This window comes from Corvus brachyrhynchos, unplaced genomic scaffold, assembly GCF_000691975.1.
Source record: "Corvus brachyrhynchos isolate BGI_N302 unplaced genomic scaffold, ASM69197v1 scaffold28, whole genome shotgun sequence".
Classification (NCBI taxonomy): Eukaryota; Metazoa; Chordata; class Aves; order Passeriformes; family Corvidae; genus Corvus; species Corvus brachyrhynchos.
Genome location: NW_008246058.1, coordinates 2,260,161 through 2,278,001, shown reverse-complemented (window position 1 = coordinate 2,278,001; position 17,841 = coordinate 2,260,161). Strand labels below are relative to the sequence as shown.

General features: G+C 38.6%; 1 long non-coding RNA gene across 2 annotated transcripts in view; it reads right to left on the bottom strand.

Annotated features, from left to right (window-relative positions):
- Positions 1 to 542: 542 nt before the first annotated feature.
- Positions 543 to 17,841, bottom strand: part of LOC108449596 — a 151,994-nt gene continuing 134,695 nt past the window's right edge. For both annotated transcript variants that reach the window (XR_001865821.1, XR_001865820.1), the window contains exons 5-6: positions 11,173 to 11,255; positions 543 to 739 (exon numbers count right to left, since the gene is read on the bottom strand). This is a non-coding gene — a long non-coding RNA (uncharacterized LOC108449596). The remainder of the gene's footprint in view (positions 740 to 11,172; positions 11,256 to 17,841) is intronic.

The window sequence follows — 17,841 nt, the reverse complement described above, 5'->3', positions numbered from 1 at the left end:
TTTGAAATAATTTAATATTCCCAGTCTCCTTACAACCTGTTTATTGATATTCATGAAGTGAATCCCCTCTTGAGATGTCTAGACTGAATGTCAATATGGTTTATAGATGAAGATGTGGTTTATAGATGGAAGGTATTAATAATTGAATCCTGAAATTGTTTAATTTTACTTCAATAAAAGGCCAGGCAGGACAGGAACCAATATATCCTTTTACTAAATTGATGTACAAGTGAGTACAGCGAATTGGAATAATTTCAACCATCAATGATGAAGAAAAAAAAATTATTGACTTGGAAGGCATATTTTAATAAATAAAATTATTTTGTTAGAAACATCTTCCTGGGTGAAATTCCTTCTTAACACATATGACATGAGTAGAGATACTTCTTTATTGTGTCTACATGCACTAGACATAACTTATGGAAGATATATTTTAGCCTTCTGCCTCTCCTTGAAAGTCATACAAGAAAGGAGTGAGTAGAGACATGTTTGCAAGAATTATCGGAGGAGTAATATTTAAGGTCTATGCAGGAAATACAGAATAAATATTATTTCTCCTTTATTATTCATAGCATCACAATAGCTGGTCATAGCACTCCCTCTGTCCTTATGAAATATTCTTATCCGATAATCTAATCAGGATGAGAAAAGGTCTGGGAATATCTTGAAGGAGACGATTTCTAACCTTTCAAATGTGAAAAAAACTTCTTTCATGGACAAGCACATGACAGATGCAAACCTAGAGAAAAGAAGAAATATTGTCCAATTGGTAAATTGCAATAGCTCTGCTGGAAATGGTGGGGTCCCAAAGGTGAGAGCAAGCTTTCAGGGAGACCACTTGATCAGTGCCTCACTTGCCTGTTATGTTTATAACATTTTCTAGCATTGAGGACTCATTGATCAAATATCCACAGTCTGATCCCATACATACTGAAGTCAACATGACTTTATTTCTTACTAACTTAGCAGATATTGTATCTCAATCTTGAAAAGATCCATTTACAGCTTCCTCAATTGTGTTGTAATCCCTGATAGACTCAGTAGTTATTGTTTATTAGTACCTTAGGTTTCTACAGCACTTTTTAGTTTTACTATGACTAGAATCAAAATGTTTGATTCCTTTCATAAAGGGAACTAAGTGTTTTTCTGGGTGCACATGTGACAAGAAGGAAACATTGCTATAGGTTTCCTGGTCTACACAGGATCTCTATTATCATTATGATCTCTTTTAAAAGGGCATCTATTAAGTCCTCACAGATACTCTATACCAATTCTGTGCCAGTGTAAAACAATTCAGAAGTTAACCTCAGTTTAACACCTGACTCGTCTGAGTATGAGCAAAGCTGAAAGATAATTTTAACTGAAAACCACAAGGAGAATTTAGCCAAGAGATGGCTGTAGGCTACCTGCTAAGGTTCAGGATTCACTAAGAACCTCTCATTAGGAAGCTCATCGAGATCCTCTCATAGGAAAATACCGTGTCACTTTTAGTCTCACACAGCACTGGAATGGTACCCATCTTTAATAACTATGTTTTTAAAAGACAGATGTCCCTGTTATCGCAGTACCAAATTGGCAAACACAGAATCATGGGCTCATAGAATCATTAAGGTTGTAAACGACCTCCATGGTCATTGGGTCCAACCTTTGATGGAACATCATCTCATCGACTAAACCACAGCACTAAGTGCCACATCCAATAGTTTCTTGAACACTTCTGGGGATTTTGACTTCACCAATTTCCTGAATAGTCCATTCCAGTCCTTATCCACCCTTTCTGTGAAGAAATTGCTCCTGATATCAAACCTGAACCTTCCCTGGCACAGCTTGAAGCCCTTGCCTCTTGTCCTGTCTCTAGTTGCCTGGGAGAAGAGACCAAGCCCCACCTGGCCACAACCTCCTTTCAGGGAGTTGTAGAGAGTGATAAGGTCCCCGCTGAGCCTCCTTTTCTCCAGGCTAAACATAGAATTATAGAATCATAGAACATGCTGAGTTGGAAAGGATCCATCAGGATCGTCACATCCAATTCCTGGCCCTGCACAGGACACCTGAAGAAACCCACCATGTTTCTGAGAGTGTTATCTGAGCCCTGCTTGAGCTCAGGCTTGGTTGTGTGACCCCTTCCATGGGGAGCCTGTTCCAGTGTTCCCTCATCTGCTCCTCATGTGACTGACTCTCTAGACTCTTTCCCAGGTCCGTTGCCCTTCTCTGGACATGCTCCAGCACCTCAATGTCCTTCTTGAAGTGAGTGGCACAAAACTGAGCACAGTATTTGAGGTGTGCTGCCACCAGTGCTGGGTACAGAGGAAAAATCACTTCCCTGGTCCTGCTGGCCATTCTGTTTCTGATACAAGCCAGGATGCCATTGGCCTTCTTGGCAACTTGGGCACATGTTGGCTCATGTTCAGCTGCTGTTGATCAGCTCTCCCAGGTCCTTTTCCACCAAGCAACTCATGTAGAAATTTAATTTGTGTCTGTGCAATAGTGGCCAAGATATCCACAACTGCTAGCTTCTAAAGAATTATAAAATTGTATTTTAAAAAGCAGTAAGTCACAGCTTTCATCACAAAAACCCCCAACAAACAAAGCAAAACAAAAACAACAACAACAAAAAAACCAAAACAAAAAGCAAAACAAAACAAAACCCAAACCAAAAAAAAAAAGGCATTTTAAATATTGACTCCTTCTGTCAAATTTATGTTTGTGGGAACATCACCTGTGCAGTGATATCCTTGAGACATCTTAGCCTCTGCTTCAGTGGACCCTATTTTCCTAATATCTGTCAAAGGTGTTTCTTTAGTCCCTAAGGGAAAATGTAGATGCCCTTCCCTTGAAGGAGTCTTATGTTTTCCTTCAGTTCAGACATTTTCGCAAGTCTTCTCATGCCGACCAGTCCTTTTCCCTCCTCCATCAGTGGAAGTGAAACCCTTTTCCTTTCCCTTTTGCAACAGCCATTGGACATCATGACAGAAAATCTCTAATTAGACAAGCAGACTTCCTGAAACACCCTCAGACACCTCCTTTCCACCAGCTCTGACCCTTGTGGGTTGTGCCCTGCTGTCTCTGACCCAGGGCAGATCATACCAGTATCTAGATCCTTATCTTGACTGGGACTCCCAGGATGTCTTGTAAAGCAAGCAGAGATCTGTCCTGCTGTATAACGTGTCATTTCACCAATATAACTCCCTTGCCTGAGGTGAAGAGACTATTTATTTGACTTCGAGAGTACAAGAAAGCTTTTCAATACTCTTTCTCAAACATGAATTCCCACTAGTACCAAAACAAATCAGTATCAAACAATGTGGAACACTGTATTGTTTACTTATGTGTTTATATTTTATTGGGGAAAAATGTCTGTTTGAATCTTTCTGCTGTGTTCAGATGGATGGCTTACGAGGAAATGTGTAAGAAAAGAAACAATTATATTCTTATATCCATGCCTAACAGAGAACTGTGGCACTGACAGTTCTTTAATATGATTGTTGGGTCTAATCTTTCATGTCAACAGACAAATATATGATATGCCCTAACATTCCTGCGCTGCTGATCCGGAAATGTCACTGTTTATAGAGTGTAATGAATCCTGAGTCTTGCTCCACTGGAGGGCTTTTCCTCCACCCTCTAGATCCACTGTCCTTTTTGTTTCAGTCTCAAAATATGAGTATATCTTACCACAATGTCAAAAGTCATGTCAATTAAACATCATGAAAGAAGCAAGAAGAACTCAACCTTGACAATTCATGATGGCCCACGTTCAGCTGAATTATAGGTAGGACTTTTATTCTTAAGAGTTATGTCTTCTAAGCTCCACAGATAACTGTGCAATAGATATCCCTGATTTAGATTTCAGATGTTATAATCTAAATAATTACTCATGGCTTGAAATAAAGAAATGGAAAATATGGTATTTGTATATCATTATGGGATAGCCATATGTCAGTAGATAGAATCACCTCTCTGAGTAAAGTTTGTACTTCTGAATAAATTACTTGCATTCAGAAACTGGGAATCACAGTGAAAGACTATTATAGTTGGTTTTGTTTCCAGCTGATCTCTACTCCTGGCTGTTTCTATTTTACTTATTCCAGCTCTTTTACTGGACAGTGTTCTTGTATGTGCATTGTGATGGAGATCAGGAAATAGATCTTTAAAAAAATCCCCAAACAACAAGAACCCGCCAAACAACAAAAACAAATAAAGCAAAAACCAACTGCTGTTGCTTTTAGGTTAGATCGCCTGAATGCTGTATACACTGTAGGATCACAGCCAAGCAGAAGGAGGTTGGGACCCAGACATCAGCTGGTATTTCAACAAAAAACATCAGTCTCATGAAACCCACAGACCAAAAGGACCAATATTATGGAAACATAAAATAGTTTGGTTTGGAAAGGACCTTTAAATATCATCTAGTCTACCCCCTCTGCAATGATGAGGGACATCTTCAACCAGACCAGTACTAAAGCTGGATCTCTCTGTAAACCATGATCCAAGTTAAGTTAAAGCCCCTGGGAATCTATCAGTTTCAACAGATTTTTAACGAGGCCCATGACAAGCGTAGTGAATCTGTGTGTTCTGATCTGTTAAGAATACATTGCTTCTTTTATATAACACATAATTTCTTCATCCACAAAACTTTTAAGGCAAGCACAGAAATGTGAACATCATGAGAGCCTGAAGTAAATGAAGGTTGTTTTGCCTATGTGTCTCTTTAAATTGTGACCATCTGTTGGCCTGATGAAACAGGTGCTGAGCATTTGCAGCTCCACTGAAGCACAGGGAGTTGGGTGGAGCTCTTCTCTAGCTGAAAATCTTCTCATTCTTTTCAGTCCACAATTAGCTATTGGCCAGTGTGTACTGCCATTAGTTGAACCAGCCCAATACAATCTCATAAAGAAAATCAGTTTCTTTACAGATCTAAAAACATTATTTTTTTTGGAACTGAGTATTATTTAATCCTTTGTATTTGGCATTTATCTACACAAGAAGTAAATGCAGCAAAATACTATTTCTTTGAGCTATGGGCACGTTAATTAACAGCAAGAAGTGTTGGAAAGAATTACTATATTTTCAGTCTAACTTTACAGACAAAATATATTCAGGAAATTAATTTTAATATGTTCCAAATTTTATTCACTGTGGCATACAGAATGGAAATGAAATAGCACTTAGCTGAAAACAAGGAATTTAACTCAGCTACAGTTAAATGATGTTACTCTTTTTAATTTCAGTTGTTCTTTGCTAATTCCTGTAAGTTAAGACCTGTCACACAATGCAGATTTGACCCAGTTAACTAGAAAAACAAGATCAAATCTATTAGGATACTCTAAGCCAATAGATAGAAGTTGCAGGCAAAAGTGACCTTTTCCTGACATAGCTATATTTCCATGGGATGCAAATTCCCCTGACTTGTGCCTACCAGCTAAAAAATATTGCCACAAGCAAGTGATACTTTTAACAGAATTGTTGCATGGGGGAAACAATCTGCTGAAATGGTTGAGAGGTTTAGGAAGCTTATTCCAAACACTAGAAAATTGCTACAATAATTTCTGCAGAATTTATAGTGGCATTGTAACTAGTTTTTTCTTTATGCTATCCACATTATTGATTCAGCTGTGCTAGTAATGGTAAGGGATGATATTATAATAATGTCATTTTGGCCAGATGCAGTACTATTTAACTAATACATTATTTTCTAAAAAGATTCCTTTTAGAAACCATATGGTCTTACTATATCATTTATTCCTTTCTTCCTAGCCTTTGAATACAAACAGAAATAGAAATGGCAGGAGGTAGCAAAGCTTGTCATATAATCTCTTTCCCCTTAACCTTTATTCAGGATGATGCCTTCAACTCATGTGAAGTCTGCTTTAGAGCAATGTGAAATGTTTATTAGGAAACCTGAAGCACAGTAAAATTCAGCTGTTTGCAGCTTTTCCTACAGATGTGGTATCCAGCCCATGTTTTGTCAAAAGGGTTGAGTCTTTTGATTAAACCTGAGGCTAGTTATGAATGAATTGAAGCCAATTTATTGTTTTGTATTAAAAGAAAAAGATAAACCCCTGGATATCACATGCTTCCAGCTACAGATTGACCAAAATCTGAACTGTGAAGTTCTTGTTATTTCTTCAAAGAGGGAAAATGCCAGAGTTGAACCCTGGAGAGAGAGGGGCTGTGATGAGCAGAAGGGCTGCAGGCAGAGGGCTGCAGCTATTCTTTCACATCCTGCACTGCTCTCTCTGAGAGAAACTGTTCAGATTCCCAATTTGCATCCCTCCCACAGATGAAAAGATGAGCAAAAGAAGCTGCCCAGTATGTAGAAGGCTGAAGCAGCCTGAAAATGTCTTCAATCTTTGCTTTTTTTGATTTTGCTTCCCCCCCTCTCCCTTCCCCACAGAGACTGAAAACAAGCCCACAGTACCAATTACAACCCATCTCCATGATATGGACAATTCATCACTTTTTCCTGGATAAAACGCATAAGCTCATTTAGGATATATGAAGAATAGTTGTCATATAGCTTTGTGTTTATTGCTAAAACAGGAGAGTTGCAAGGTGAAATAAGCAAAGAACTTTTCTTAAAATTGGAGTCCTTCAAACATGTTTCCATTTCAGTCCTAGAGTTGGTTTCCAGTAACCTGCATTGGCCTTTCAGAGACAAATAGAAGGTGCAGAAGGTTATTTGTCTTAAAGGGTGTCCCAAGAAGCCAGTCTGTGCAGGTGAGAATGGTAGCTGCAGATACAGGAAACATGCAGTAAAAAGCCACCTTGGGTTTAGAAGCAAGAACCCACCACATGTTATTGCCCAGCATCTGCACTTGGCAGGTGATTAGCTACATGACCAGCAGAAAAATGCAGGTGATGAGCAGATGAGCAAAATAGTACCTAGAAAAGGGACAAAGTAAGAATCCAGATCAATGGGAATGAAAAACTTCAGGCAAAATAGTATAACAAAAGCTTTAGAGTATTGGAAAGAAGAATCCAGTCTGTATAGAGGACAGCCTAGGGGGATTAAAATAAGAAAATAAAAGTAGAACTTTTGTTTCACTACCTCATGGGAGGGAAAGAATAAGAAGTGAATGTAATTTTGTAGTTAGACATAATAGCAGATAGTACCACAGTTGTAAAAACTGAAGGGGAAGGACAGACCATCACAAATGAGCAAGTGAAAATAGTTTAAGAAGTTAACACATCACATCCTCAGCTGGATTTTACCAACCTCCGAACTGAAACATGATCATTGACTGAGTGAAAATCCCCATCACTCAACAGGAGAACAAGAGGAGAGCTCAAAGCACCCTTCACAGCACTCTTCAATACCACATCTCAATAAGTTTTACAAAGGACTTCAAAGGATATCATGCAGTTTCGGGAATATAAAAGTTGTCCTCATTAGAGACAAGATCGCTGGAGGATCTCTGCCTACATATAGCACAGAGAACTGAGACACTGATCTTACTCTAGAAAAAAGCCTGAGGATGACAGGGAAAGCAAATGTATCCAGAAAATAAGGTAAACTGGGTCGTGCACTTAGGGTGGCAGAGAATCCTATAGCAATCAAGGTCACACACTGAGGAAAGTTGGGCTGGGTGGGAGTGTAAAAGTCCATTAACACAACAGAATAAATGGGAAAACAGAATAAATGGGAAAACTCAAACACCCAAATTGTACCAGCAGTGCAAAAAAAAATTGGGAAACAGGGGCAGATAATATATCAGCTAAGAAAGAAAGACAATGGAATTCTCAGGATGGTTTCTAGAGAAAGAAGAGGCAAGCTACCTATACTGCTGAAAAGTATGCCAATACTTGCTATGGACAGCTAAACAGTTGCATCAACAACCAATTTGATTTGCATCTGAACTGTGGAATGAGTGCACCACCAGTGACAAGCATCCATTTTAGGGAAGATGCACTATAAAACTGGGTTTGGACCAATGACGGTCAAATGTGGGATGTCATAGTTGCCAGTTCACAATGCACACAATCAAAAGCAACAGGGAAATGCGAATGCAGCATCTGGCATCACACATTTTCTGTCTCTTGACTGGAGGAGATAGAATTTTCTCTATGGGTTTTGTTCTAGCAGTTCTACAATGGCTAAAAGGCAATGGAGCTTGGTGGAACACTGAAAAGAGAGTGAACTCTATGCTATCCCACAGATTACTGAAATGCAGAATTCTGCTTGAGAAAAAATGGGATTAGAGAGGCTGCAAAGATATGAAACAATGCTGGACTTCGTAATACTCCTTCAAAGGGAGGGAATGGTGCAATAGTAGTCATAGCAACAAATACCTTGGAGAGTTGCACTATTTAGTAGGAAACAGGTAAAAAATAAGTTCCCACTACTGATTACTGAGGGAAGATTTATTAAGGGCAAAAATTCTAATTGTAACACCAAAACCATTACACGAGCCATTCAGTCAAGAGGCCAGAATTCTCCATAGAACCCTTGGTCTAAACCTTAAAAGTATCAGCCTGTTTACAAATGTGTTTCTATGTAAACTGAGCCTCTCTCTAGAGAAATGCCAGGCATCTGGCAGTGCTGGGAGCAGGCTAATGGTAGTTTATAACCTGGTAATATCCAAAATGAAAGCAAAGACTGCCATAGGAGGTAACCTTCTATATGAGATGGCACATGGGTGAAAGATCACTATGTTTAAAGCAACCCAGCAGTAATGTCAGCAAAAGGAAGAGCAGGTGTCATAAAAATGAAAAACACTGCAGTAAAAACCAAGCTTGAGAGAGCTAAAGCATGTTCCGTTGGCCAGAAAAAAACCCCAGACCCTTACTGGGGACATAATAGAAATAGAACAGGCTGTCCAAAATTTTCCTGTACTTAAAAAGCCGCCCAAAATCCCAAATAGCTCTGGAAAACGCTGGACAAATCTGTTCACTACTTGTGAAGAAAATGGCATGAAGATGGAAAATAGTCATCCCGTTGCTGGAGGTGGTGTAGACCTTCATCCCAAATAACTTGAAAAGTTGGGTGGAGTTACTGAAGCAGCAGTTAAGTTACCCTGCACAGATATGCTTGGAGTGCAGTTCATTTGGTGCCTGAGGTTAACTGAGATGGATCTAGCTGAAAGGAGGCATGTGTGTTGCACTCAGCTGAAAGTCCAGCATTTCCTACCTAGTTCTTCTAACAAAGAGCCAGAAACTTCTTCATTTTAAAAATGTGTATTCTTTCATGTTAATGAAAATGCTACATGAAACAAAGACCATTTCTCTTGCCAGTGACTTCAAAGGGCTTAGATCAAGTGTCTAGTGAAAATGCACTTATGGCAAAAATGATTGAAATTCAATGCCAAGGCTGCTCCAAAGCTATTTTCTGTGCTCCTCCTCCTAAATTTTACCGTTTTGGTTGCACTTTATCAGAGCCCTTGGGGTAGTCTATATCGTGCTTGTCCTGACATTACATTAAAATGAACAGAGCTGTACAAAACTATCAGCACTGCATGCAAGCGTTGCAGCCTTGCTTAGGCAAAATATTTTTGATGTATGAAAGTGCTGTATTGTACTGCTTGTCTTGGCTTTCCTTTATAGAAATGTTAGGAAAGCCAATATTTTAATACTGTGTGTTGTTATCAGATTTAAAAAAAAAATGAATTATTATGCTGAAGATTATTTTTTCCAAAGAGATAACATCCCACAGTGCTGACAGGCTTTTTTCTCTAATGATATATGAATTGGAGCTAACAGGGGAGACAATAACTGCAGGCCTTTTGATTAATCTATTTTCTTTGGTCCTCTCTTTAAAATGATAGATTGGTCCATGAGGACAGTTTGCCATAGATATTTGCAATAGAAGTGTGAGCTCCAAACAAAATAAGGAACCAAGGTTTGTTTAATATATTGTAGACATCTGGTCCATTTTCACTAGGAAATTAGCATAAAGTTATCAACTGATTATTGTCATATGTGAAAAGCTGAAAAAAGAGTCCAGGTGTATCTGATGACACAGGGGTAGAAAAGAAAAAATTCCTGTAGCATAATTTAAAAGGAGAATATATTTTAGCTCTACAATTTAACTACAGTCATTCAAATCTACCTGGATGCAAAAAAGAAAATAAGCAAAGGAGAAAACCATCCCTTTCAAGCTGTGATATGCTTATGATAAGTCTTTCATAATATCTCAGTTGCATTATGTTTGTCTGTTTAGAGTCAATGAGTTGCCTCACTTTTTAAAAGTAAAGATGAGCGATAGAACAAATTGTACTGGATAGACAGCAGCTGTGCAATCTGTGCCTGTGATGGTGATAAAGTTAAACCAGACTCAACTCAGAACAAAGTATTACAATTTCCACGTCTAACTCATATCTGCCAAATGATATTCTGAAAAATACTACAATTTATAAAGCCTCTTTGCTAAATAGTGTTATTTTAAATATTGTGAAATGCCTTTAAAAATGACTGTAGAAGTCATGGCAATATTGATGAGTGCAGGTCATAGAATGGACTCAACAATTTGTTGAAATGTTGTGTCTCTCTTCCCTTCTCCAGCAGCACAACCTCCAGCATGTAACACGATGTAAGGTGTACTTAATTACTTCTGCGCACTGAGTTCTTAGCAGATGTGCAAACTGACCGAGTGTGAGGAGAGAGGAAGCGAGACGCTGCTCTGGGGCAATACATAACAAATATGCAGCCTGATGGTTGAGGTGTGCTACACATATAAATCAGATAGAGGGGATGTACAGTTAACAGAGGATTTTTGATTGCTTATTGCAAAATGGCTGAAGACAACCTTTCTGTGATGGCAGGAGTGGATTATCACTCAACCAGTAGCTTTAATTTAGCAAGCCAGAGGTGATGAGGTGGTGTTAATGGAGGGCGAAACATTTTAAGACTTTGAAGATAAGTTAGCTAAGGAATCGCCAAGTTAGTTAGCTGAATCGCCAAGTTAGTTATCTAAATCGCCAAGGCAGACATCCATCTCTCTTATGTTGAACATCTGGGTGTTTATGTTGGAAGGCTTCCTGTAAAAGGAGAAATAGAAACCTCCTGAGACAAGTTCTCTTGATAAGTGTCTCTCATCCTTGGCTACCCAGGAAACATCTGAACTAAGCACTACAACTTACAAAAGCTGAATCTGGAGCAGTGAGTTTGACTCTCCCTTTTTTTGTGACCCCTTTGACACTCACAGAGGTGTGAGATTATAAGGAAATTACTACTTACCCTTTTTTATGCATGGTGTAAATATGGTGTATGGTATTTACCAATAGACTCAAACCCACTCTGTCATTTGCTGTAGCAAATCTCTACAAAAGGACAAAATAAAATGTCACATGACATTACTTCTTTTTAAACCATTCAGAAATTGTTTTGATTAACCTCAACATGCATTTTTAGGCAAATATAATAACTGGTTATAAAAGATAGCCTGTACCACTGGCAGTGCTATTGTAACATGTATTTTGCTAGGAAAATATATATTTACACTGAATCTTTAGACTGAGGAGCCTCTTTTATGGTCCACTTTGAGCCATGACACATAGGGGCTGATAAAAATAAATCTTCTTTTTACTGCTTTAGAGCTACAGACCTGAGTGGAGAAAGGGATATAACCATAGTGGACAACTGTGTCTAAGGCAGATTTTGCTTACAATAGAATGGTTTGTTTCTGGCTTGTTGCCTTTTATTTCTTAAGCCCTTATCTTTCTACACAGTTATTTTTTCTGGTTTACTTACAAATGTGTTGGGCCATTTGGATGATAGAAAACCACACACACCACCATGAAATGGAGGCGTTTAAGTGGTGACATCCACAGCATTTCTCTCTTGCTTTCTGGAAGTTAATGTGGCTATTCTGAGTCATCTAGGCTTTCTTTACAGTGTAGGCAGGTAGTCTCTACAGTACTGTAGAGAAGCAGTTGTGATGTAGAGAAAATTCCAAGGGAAAAATCATACCACATATTTTTCCTGCCCCTTCTGAGAGCTTTGTCAAAAAAATCCTTAAAGAGGAGACAACAAAATAGACTGAGTTGCTAGCTCTTTATTTTTGAATGAAGTCTGTCACCCTCTAACTGAGACAGAAAATGAGAAAAAATCCAAGTTGTTAGAAGAAACAGAAACAAAGAAAAGATATGGCAGCAGTATAATTCTGCCTGAAGGTAAGATACGTATTGCAATGTGCACTGAATTTTTCACTGAATTAATTTGCATGAATATTGCACAGGGAAATGTGTATGTGCTGTGCCTTTAAATGTAGATGCTTCCCAGAATGTTATTTGCATGTTCACAAATTATGTATTCCTATTGTACCATGTATTGAAAAACAAAAATAAATGCAGTTCATACAAGGGAGGAAAGTCTTTTTAATCTTTAATTAAAAATTAAATAGAAGTGTTCTTTGATGATGTCAATCTCAACTTCGTTAATGACCAGATCATACCCTAATCCAGTATCTTTGGCAGACTAGGATTTACTGACTAATTAAACAAAAACAGTCAGTATTGATATATGAGAACAGTCATGCAACTCTAATTAAAGTTGTAACAAAATTGGTTTTTAGTAATTTCATGCATTCAGAAGCAACTCAAATTGCACTTATTTTGCAAAAACCCAATTTTAGTCTGTCTTATTGAAGGAAGCCAAAACCTGGGCTCTTTTGCACCTACATATGCACTGACACACTCTACAAAATCTGCTTTGACAGCTTCCTATAATATTTAGCCAACGATGACAGGCAAGCTAAAGAATCAATAACTAAACCTTTGGTGCATGTTGCAATCAAGAGCAATTATTTACATGTCATGTTGAGTCATTTGGATGGTGAAGTATTGTTCAGACCCATCATTTAACCAGACAACTGTGTATATGAGCTTTCAATTGGCTCCCTGGTCCCTTGGGACTTCAGTTGAATTATTCTGATGTGAATATTCATGAGGTTTGACGATGGTGTTTACCACTTGATCATGGCAAAGATTTAAGAGTTGTTCTACATTTCCTGGAAGGGAGTAACCATGACATTTGGGAAACAAATAGCTACGGTTACACACAGCTCGTATGTGGAGAAGCTGCAGCTGCTCCAAGACGGCTCTGTGCATCTGTGCACAGTGGGGTGATGGGATTTATATGGAAAAAGCAATGCTTTGTACTGGATCCAAAAGCCAATGGTTGTAGGGAATCCCACAGACTGCCAAGTCTGCCTGTTGGGCACCCACCTAGGACGAGCCATACAATGTATGATTACAAAGCTCACCAGGCTGTGCCTTGCAGGCTGGGCTGATGGAATGCAGACCCTTGAGGTTGACTCTGATGCCCCAGATGCCCAGTGCTATCAGCTCTCACTCAGCTGCACTTCTCACCTGATGGCATGTTTCAACATAAAGTACCCCAAACTGAGCAAACACAAGCTGAGGCATGGAAAATTTCCAGGTACTTTTGAAATAGCTGGATGTCTAGCTTTACGGATCATAAAATGGTCAAAGTAATTCTTGTCCCATTTATCTAACCCACAGCTATAGTCTCCTTAATGATAGAGTGCAGAAAACTTTGATCATGGAATTCAACAAGTCCCAGTGATATTATTTGTACTCTTCTTCACAAATGCATCTGTTTTTTACAGGCCTCCCATGAGGCACAGGGACAGTATGTTCCAGGAATGAAAGAACCAGGGGCTCAGCACCTCTTCTGTCATTTAAACTGGATTAAAGTCTGAACTCCTGTGCTGACAAATATTTGCTTTATTATATATTGACTATATACTGATATACTGTGGAACTTGCATGTGCGTACAAAAGTGGATTGTGACTGTTATCAGTTGTAAGTTTGATTTTTGCATTGACCATGTTAAGAGCTTCAAGAGTGTCTTTGAAGTTTAGGAACTTACATCTCAAATGGTGTTTTGCCTTTGTCAGTTTACTAATTAACAGTGGAACATAGATTTACTTACCTCTGAAAAATTGTGCCTGTATTAGCTCCAAAGTGGACAGAGGTTTACAGAAAAACTTTTATAGCATTGGTGATATTGGCTGACACATGGGTGTCGAGCTGGCTTGGAAATTTGAAGTGTCTCACTCTGAGTTCCCCAGACGTGAGGATTTCAGTCTCAACAGCAATTTTGGAAAATCTTGGATAGATGTTTTTCTGTTGCTGCCTGTTCATTTTTCCAACTGTGGTACCAATCCCTTGATAGTACATTAAATTCTTTAAAACAGGAAAAGACATTACCCAAGGAGCTGGCAAGCCTGATCAACAGGCACAAAGGTCTGGAGTGGGAGTTAGCATTGCTGCTGCAGCTGGCTCCAGTGGCACAGAAACCAGGGTCTATCAGTGCAAACCTTTCTTAACATCTCTGCCTTCCTTTTCTAAATGAAATCTTCTGAACATTTAAAAAACCCAACAAAACAAAACAAAACAAAAAACAAAAAAAAACAGCAAAAAAGCCAAAAAACAACACTAATAGTCAGGTTGGCTCACAAAGGCAGTAAAGGCATCTCTAAACAGCACAGTGTTTCAAGGAGTAATCATTCTTTCATGCTCCTTAAATCAGAAAAAGGACACCAAGGGCCCTTCCTTACAGTCAATATGATACAGGATTCAGTTGTCTGCAAACTAGAAGGTCAGGAAACTCAAGTGCAGAGCCTGTGGAGCCTCCCCAATTGAAAACCTATTAATAATAAAATAGATTATTCACTGTTATCAAATATAATTACAGGCATCAAACACCCTGGAGCTGAAAGACCATTTATTTAACATACAGAATAGGCAGATGTAGTTGTGTGATGCGCCTCTCTGCAGCATCTCAACAGAAGGCTTCACATGGCAAAATAAGCTACATTACTAGAGCTATAATAGTGATTACATACAGGGATTTTATGTGGCACAGTATGCTCAAGAAAAAAAATGACCATCTAACTTTTGTGTAATTTTAATGCATTTCAATGAGTATTTTATTATCCATCCAGATATTTTATGTCTGCAGCTTCAGGTCCAGGAACTGAACTATTCTGCAAGCCATTTCTAATGATTTCTTGTATACTCAGTGAGCGAATCACACAAGCACCTGGACTGTGATTGGCCGTTTCTTAATCTGGAAGTTAAGCTACAGCTACAGCCCAGTGCCTGGGTCCAAACACAGTGATCAATGGATTTAACTGAAAGATTGCTACTGACAGATTTGAGGCAGACCTTTTGTGTTGGAAGAGTATCTCCTTAGTTAAACTACAGTACCAACACAGATGGAAAACACATGGTTCAAAGGATGTGTCTATTTCTGTCAAATACTTTATTTGACTGGCTCAGTTTTAGGTCTTGGCATCCTTGCCACCTACACTAAACATACATTACTTCATCATTGAATAAACTAACTTGTTCCTTCCAGAAGAAATCTTGTGTGTAGTGAAAAGTTCAATCCCAGCACTACTCTTCAGATGTGAGGAGGACAAGAACTGGTAAGATTTGACCCCTTTCAATTTGCAAATACCTCCTATCTCTGTTTACACGAGGAAAGCATATAGGTATAGAGGTATATCTATTTCTTGCCCCACTAATGTCACCTTTTGGCTCATTCTTGCCTTGAGGATGTGTTCACAACCAAAGTGTGCTCAGACTGTGCCCTGGTCTCGGGGGCAGGCAGGGGAAGGACAGACTCAGATGAAAGTGCCCGGGATCCCCTTGGTGAGGCATAGGTTACCCAGGCCTCATTAAACTGCCAGGCCTCCTTCCTGTGCTTCCGTTCTCATTGTCGCTGCTCTCCAAGATATAGATATACAAAAAGCTTGACAAGCAGCACAGAAAGGCAGAAAACACATATGACAGCTTAATGGCTTTGGGAAAAAAACCATGCCAGTGTTTATATTTGCAGAAGCAAGGCAGCGTGTCTTTAAATGACATAATGGGCTTCATTTGTTAGGGCATTTGATTAAAGGTCTCCCATAATTTGTAACTAACAAAAGCTTCATCAGGCACTGAAGAAAATTATTATTATTATTATTATTATTATTATTATTATTATGTATTTATACGGCAGTCAGTCCTAAGATTTCCAGACAAGGAGTGACAGCTACACAAGAAGTAAAAAGAATAAAATAAAACAACTTTAATAGCAAACATCTGAATGTCCGAGTCACAAATAAAATCGAGGAAATTCCCTTCATTTCTTCTGCCAGTTGCCACCCTTATGCACATATCTGAATATATGTATTAAAATATATGTATCAAAGTTCCACCATCACTGAGAATAAGAGTAGAACCTTTTTTCAGGATTACCTTGTTTGCCTGAAATACATGTGTATTGTTGTGATCGTTGACTATTTCCAAAGCTAAAACTTCTAGCTAAACTAAAGGGTAAATGTGGGACACAAAGAAGTACAGGATATCTAACTATTAATTTCATATGAACTTTATGAAGTCTTGCAGAAAACCATTATCAGTTCCTTTAGAAGTTTTAAGTATTAAAAATCATAAAAGCTAAAATAAAATCTGACCTTTTTTGGAAAAGACCTCATGTAACAATATTAACATCATACTTTTTTTTCATTTTGACTTATACAGTCAATTTTTCCCTACACCTCGTTGTAGCAGCTGGCAGATGTCCTTGTGCTGTGGTTTTTTTCCATCAGTTTTATTTTTTCTGCTTCCTATGGGTTTTTAGGAACTGCAGCATGCAGGGATGATGCAATGACTATGACAACTACACTAATATAAGCAAACAATAGTACAGGGCATTGAAAAAGAAAGGATATTTTTAGGGATCTAAAAAGGCTGAAACCACTGCTAAGCGTTCAAGCTAAAGGCATTCCATAAGTGTAGTAAGAGAGCAGCTAAAAGTTTGGCTTTCATCAGCAGAACTTATAGGAGCCCAAAGCAAGGTGGATGAAATGGCAACTAAAGAAAGAAATCAGAAATTTTAGGTTGTGATATTCTCCAAGAATTTTAAAGCCAGTGAACAGATTAGGACATTCCATTTCCTCAGAATCTTAGACATATTTGTCCTGAGGTCAGAAACTGTGTGAATAAACATATATATCCTTCAAGGGCAATAAAATTTAAAAATACAGGTCTTTTGCTGACAACAATAGTGCTACTGACTCCAGCAGGCTCACTCTGAGCTACGTGGGCAGAGGATTTGGGCCAAATTTAGGGTAATTTTGAATTAAAATATATTAATTCAACTATCAAAATGTCCAGAGAAAAACAGAAAGAGAAGTGGTATGAGAAATGGAGAAAGAAGTGAACATGAAGAAGTTCCTGCAGGAGACCGAGGAGACAATACAGCACCAGGAACAGGGGACTGGGTGAGGCAATTAGTACATGGTTAGAAAACTAGAAACAGGACCAAGCTTTGTAATCCCACCTGTTGTGATGGATTACATTTCTGGTCCCACTTTCTTTCATCTCCACTTTGAATCATTCTACATTCAAGAAAAGACTGATGAAGTCCAAGTCAGGTTCATCTCAAATACACACAGAGATCCCTTGACATCCTCAACAGAATTATTCAATACAGAGTGAGCTTCCTACCTCAAAGTTGTGCAACTATACCAGTGAAGGAAACAACATGGATGAGAGAGTCCAAATTGCATCTGTTTCACTAAGTATGAAAGGCAGGAGAAGATTAAAAGCAAGTAAGGACGGTGTTTATCTAAAGATATGGGCAGGAGGTGAACGGACTGAGTAAAATTAGAGAAGAACTCCTAACCCATGATGTAGACAACATCAAGATCTTCAAAAGAAAACAGTGAAGGAAAATCTGAGGTAAGCTGGAGCTGTAACAGAGTGGGAAGAATAGAAGGAACTGCTATAGGAAGTCACTGTACAGAGGCTGCACCCTGTGTAACAGGAGCCAGTGGGAGTTGATGGATTGCCACTTCACAGTCACTGAGAAAGAGGATATCTGGA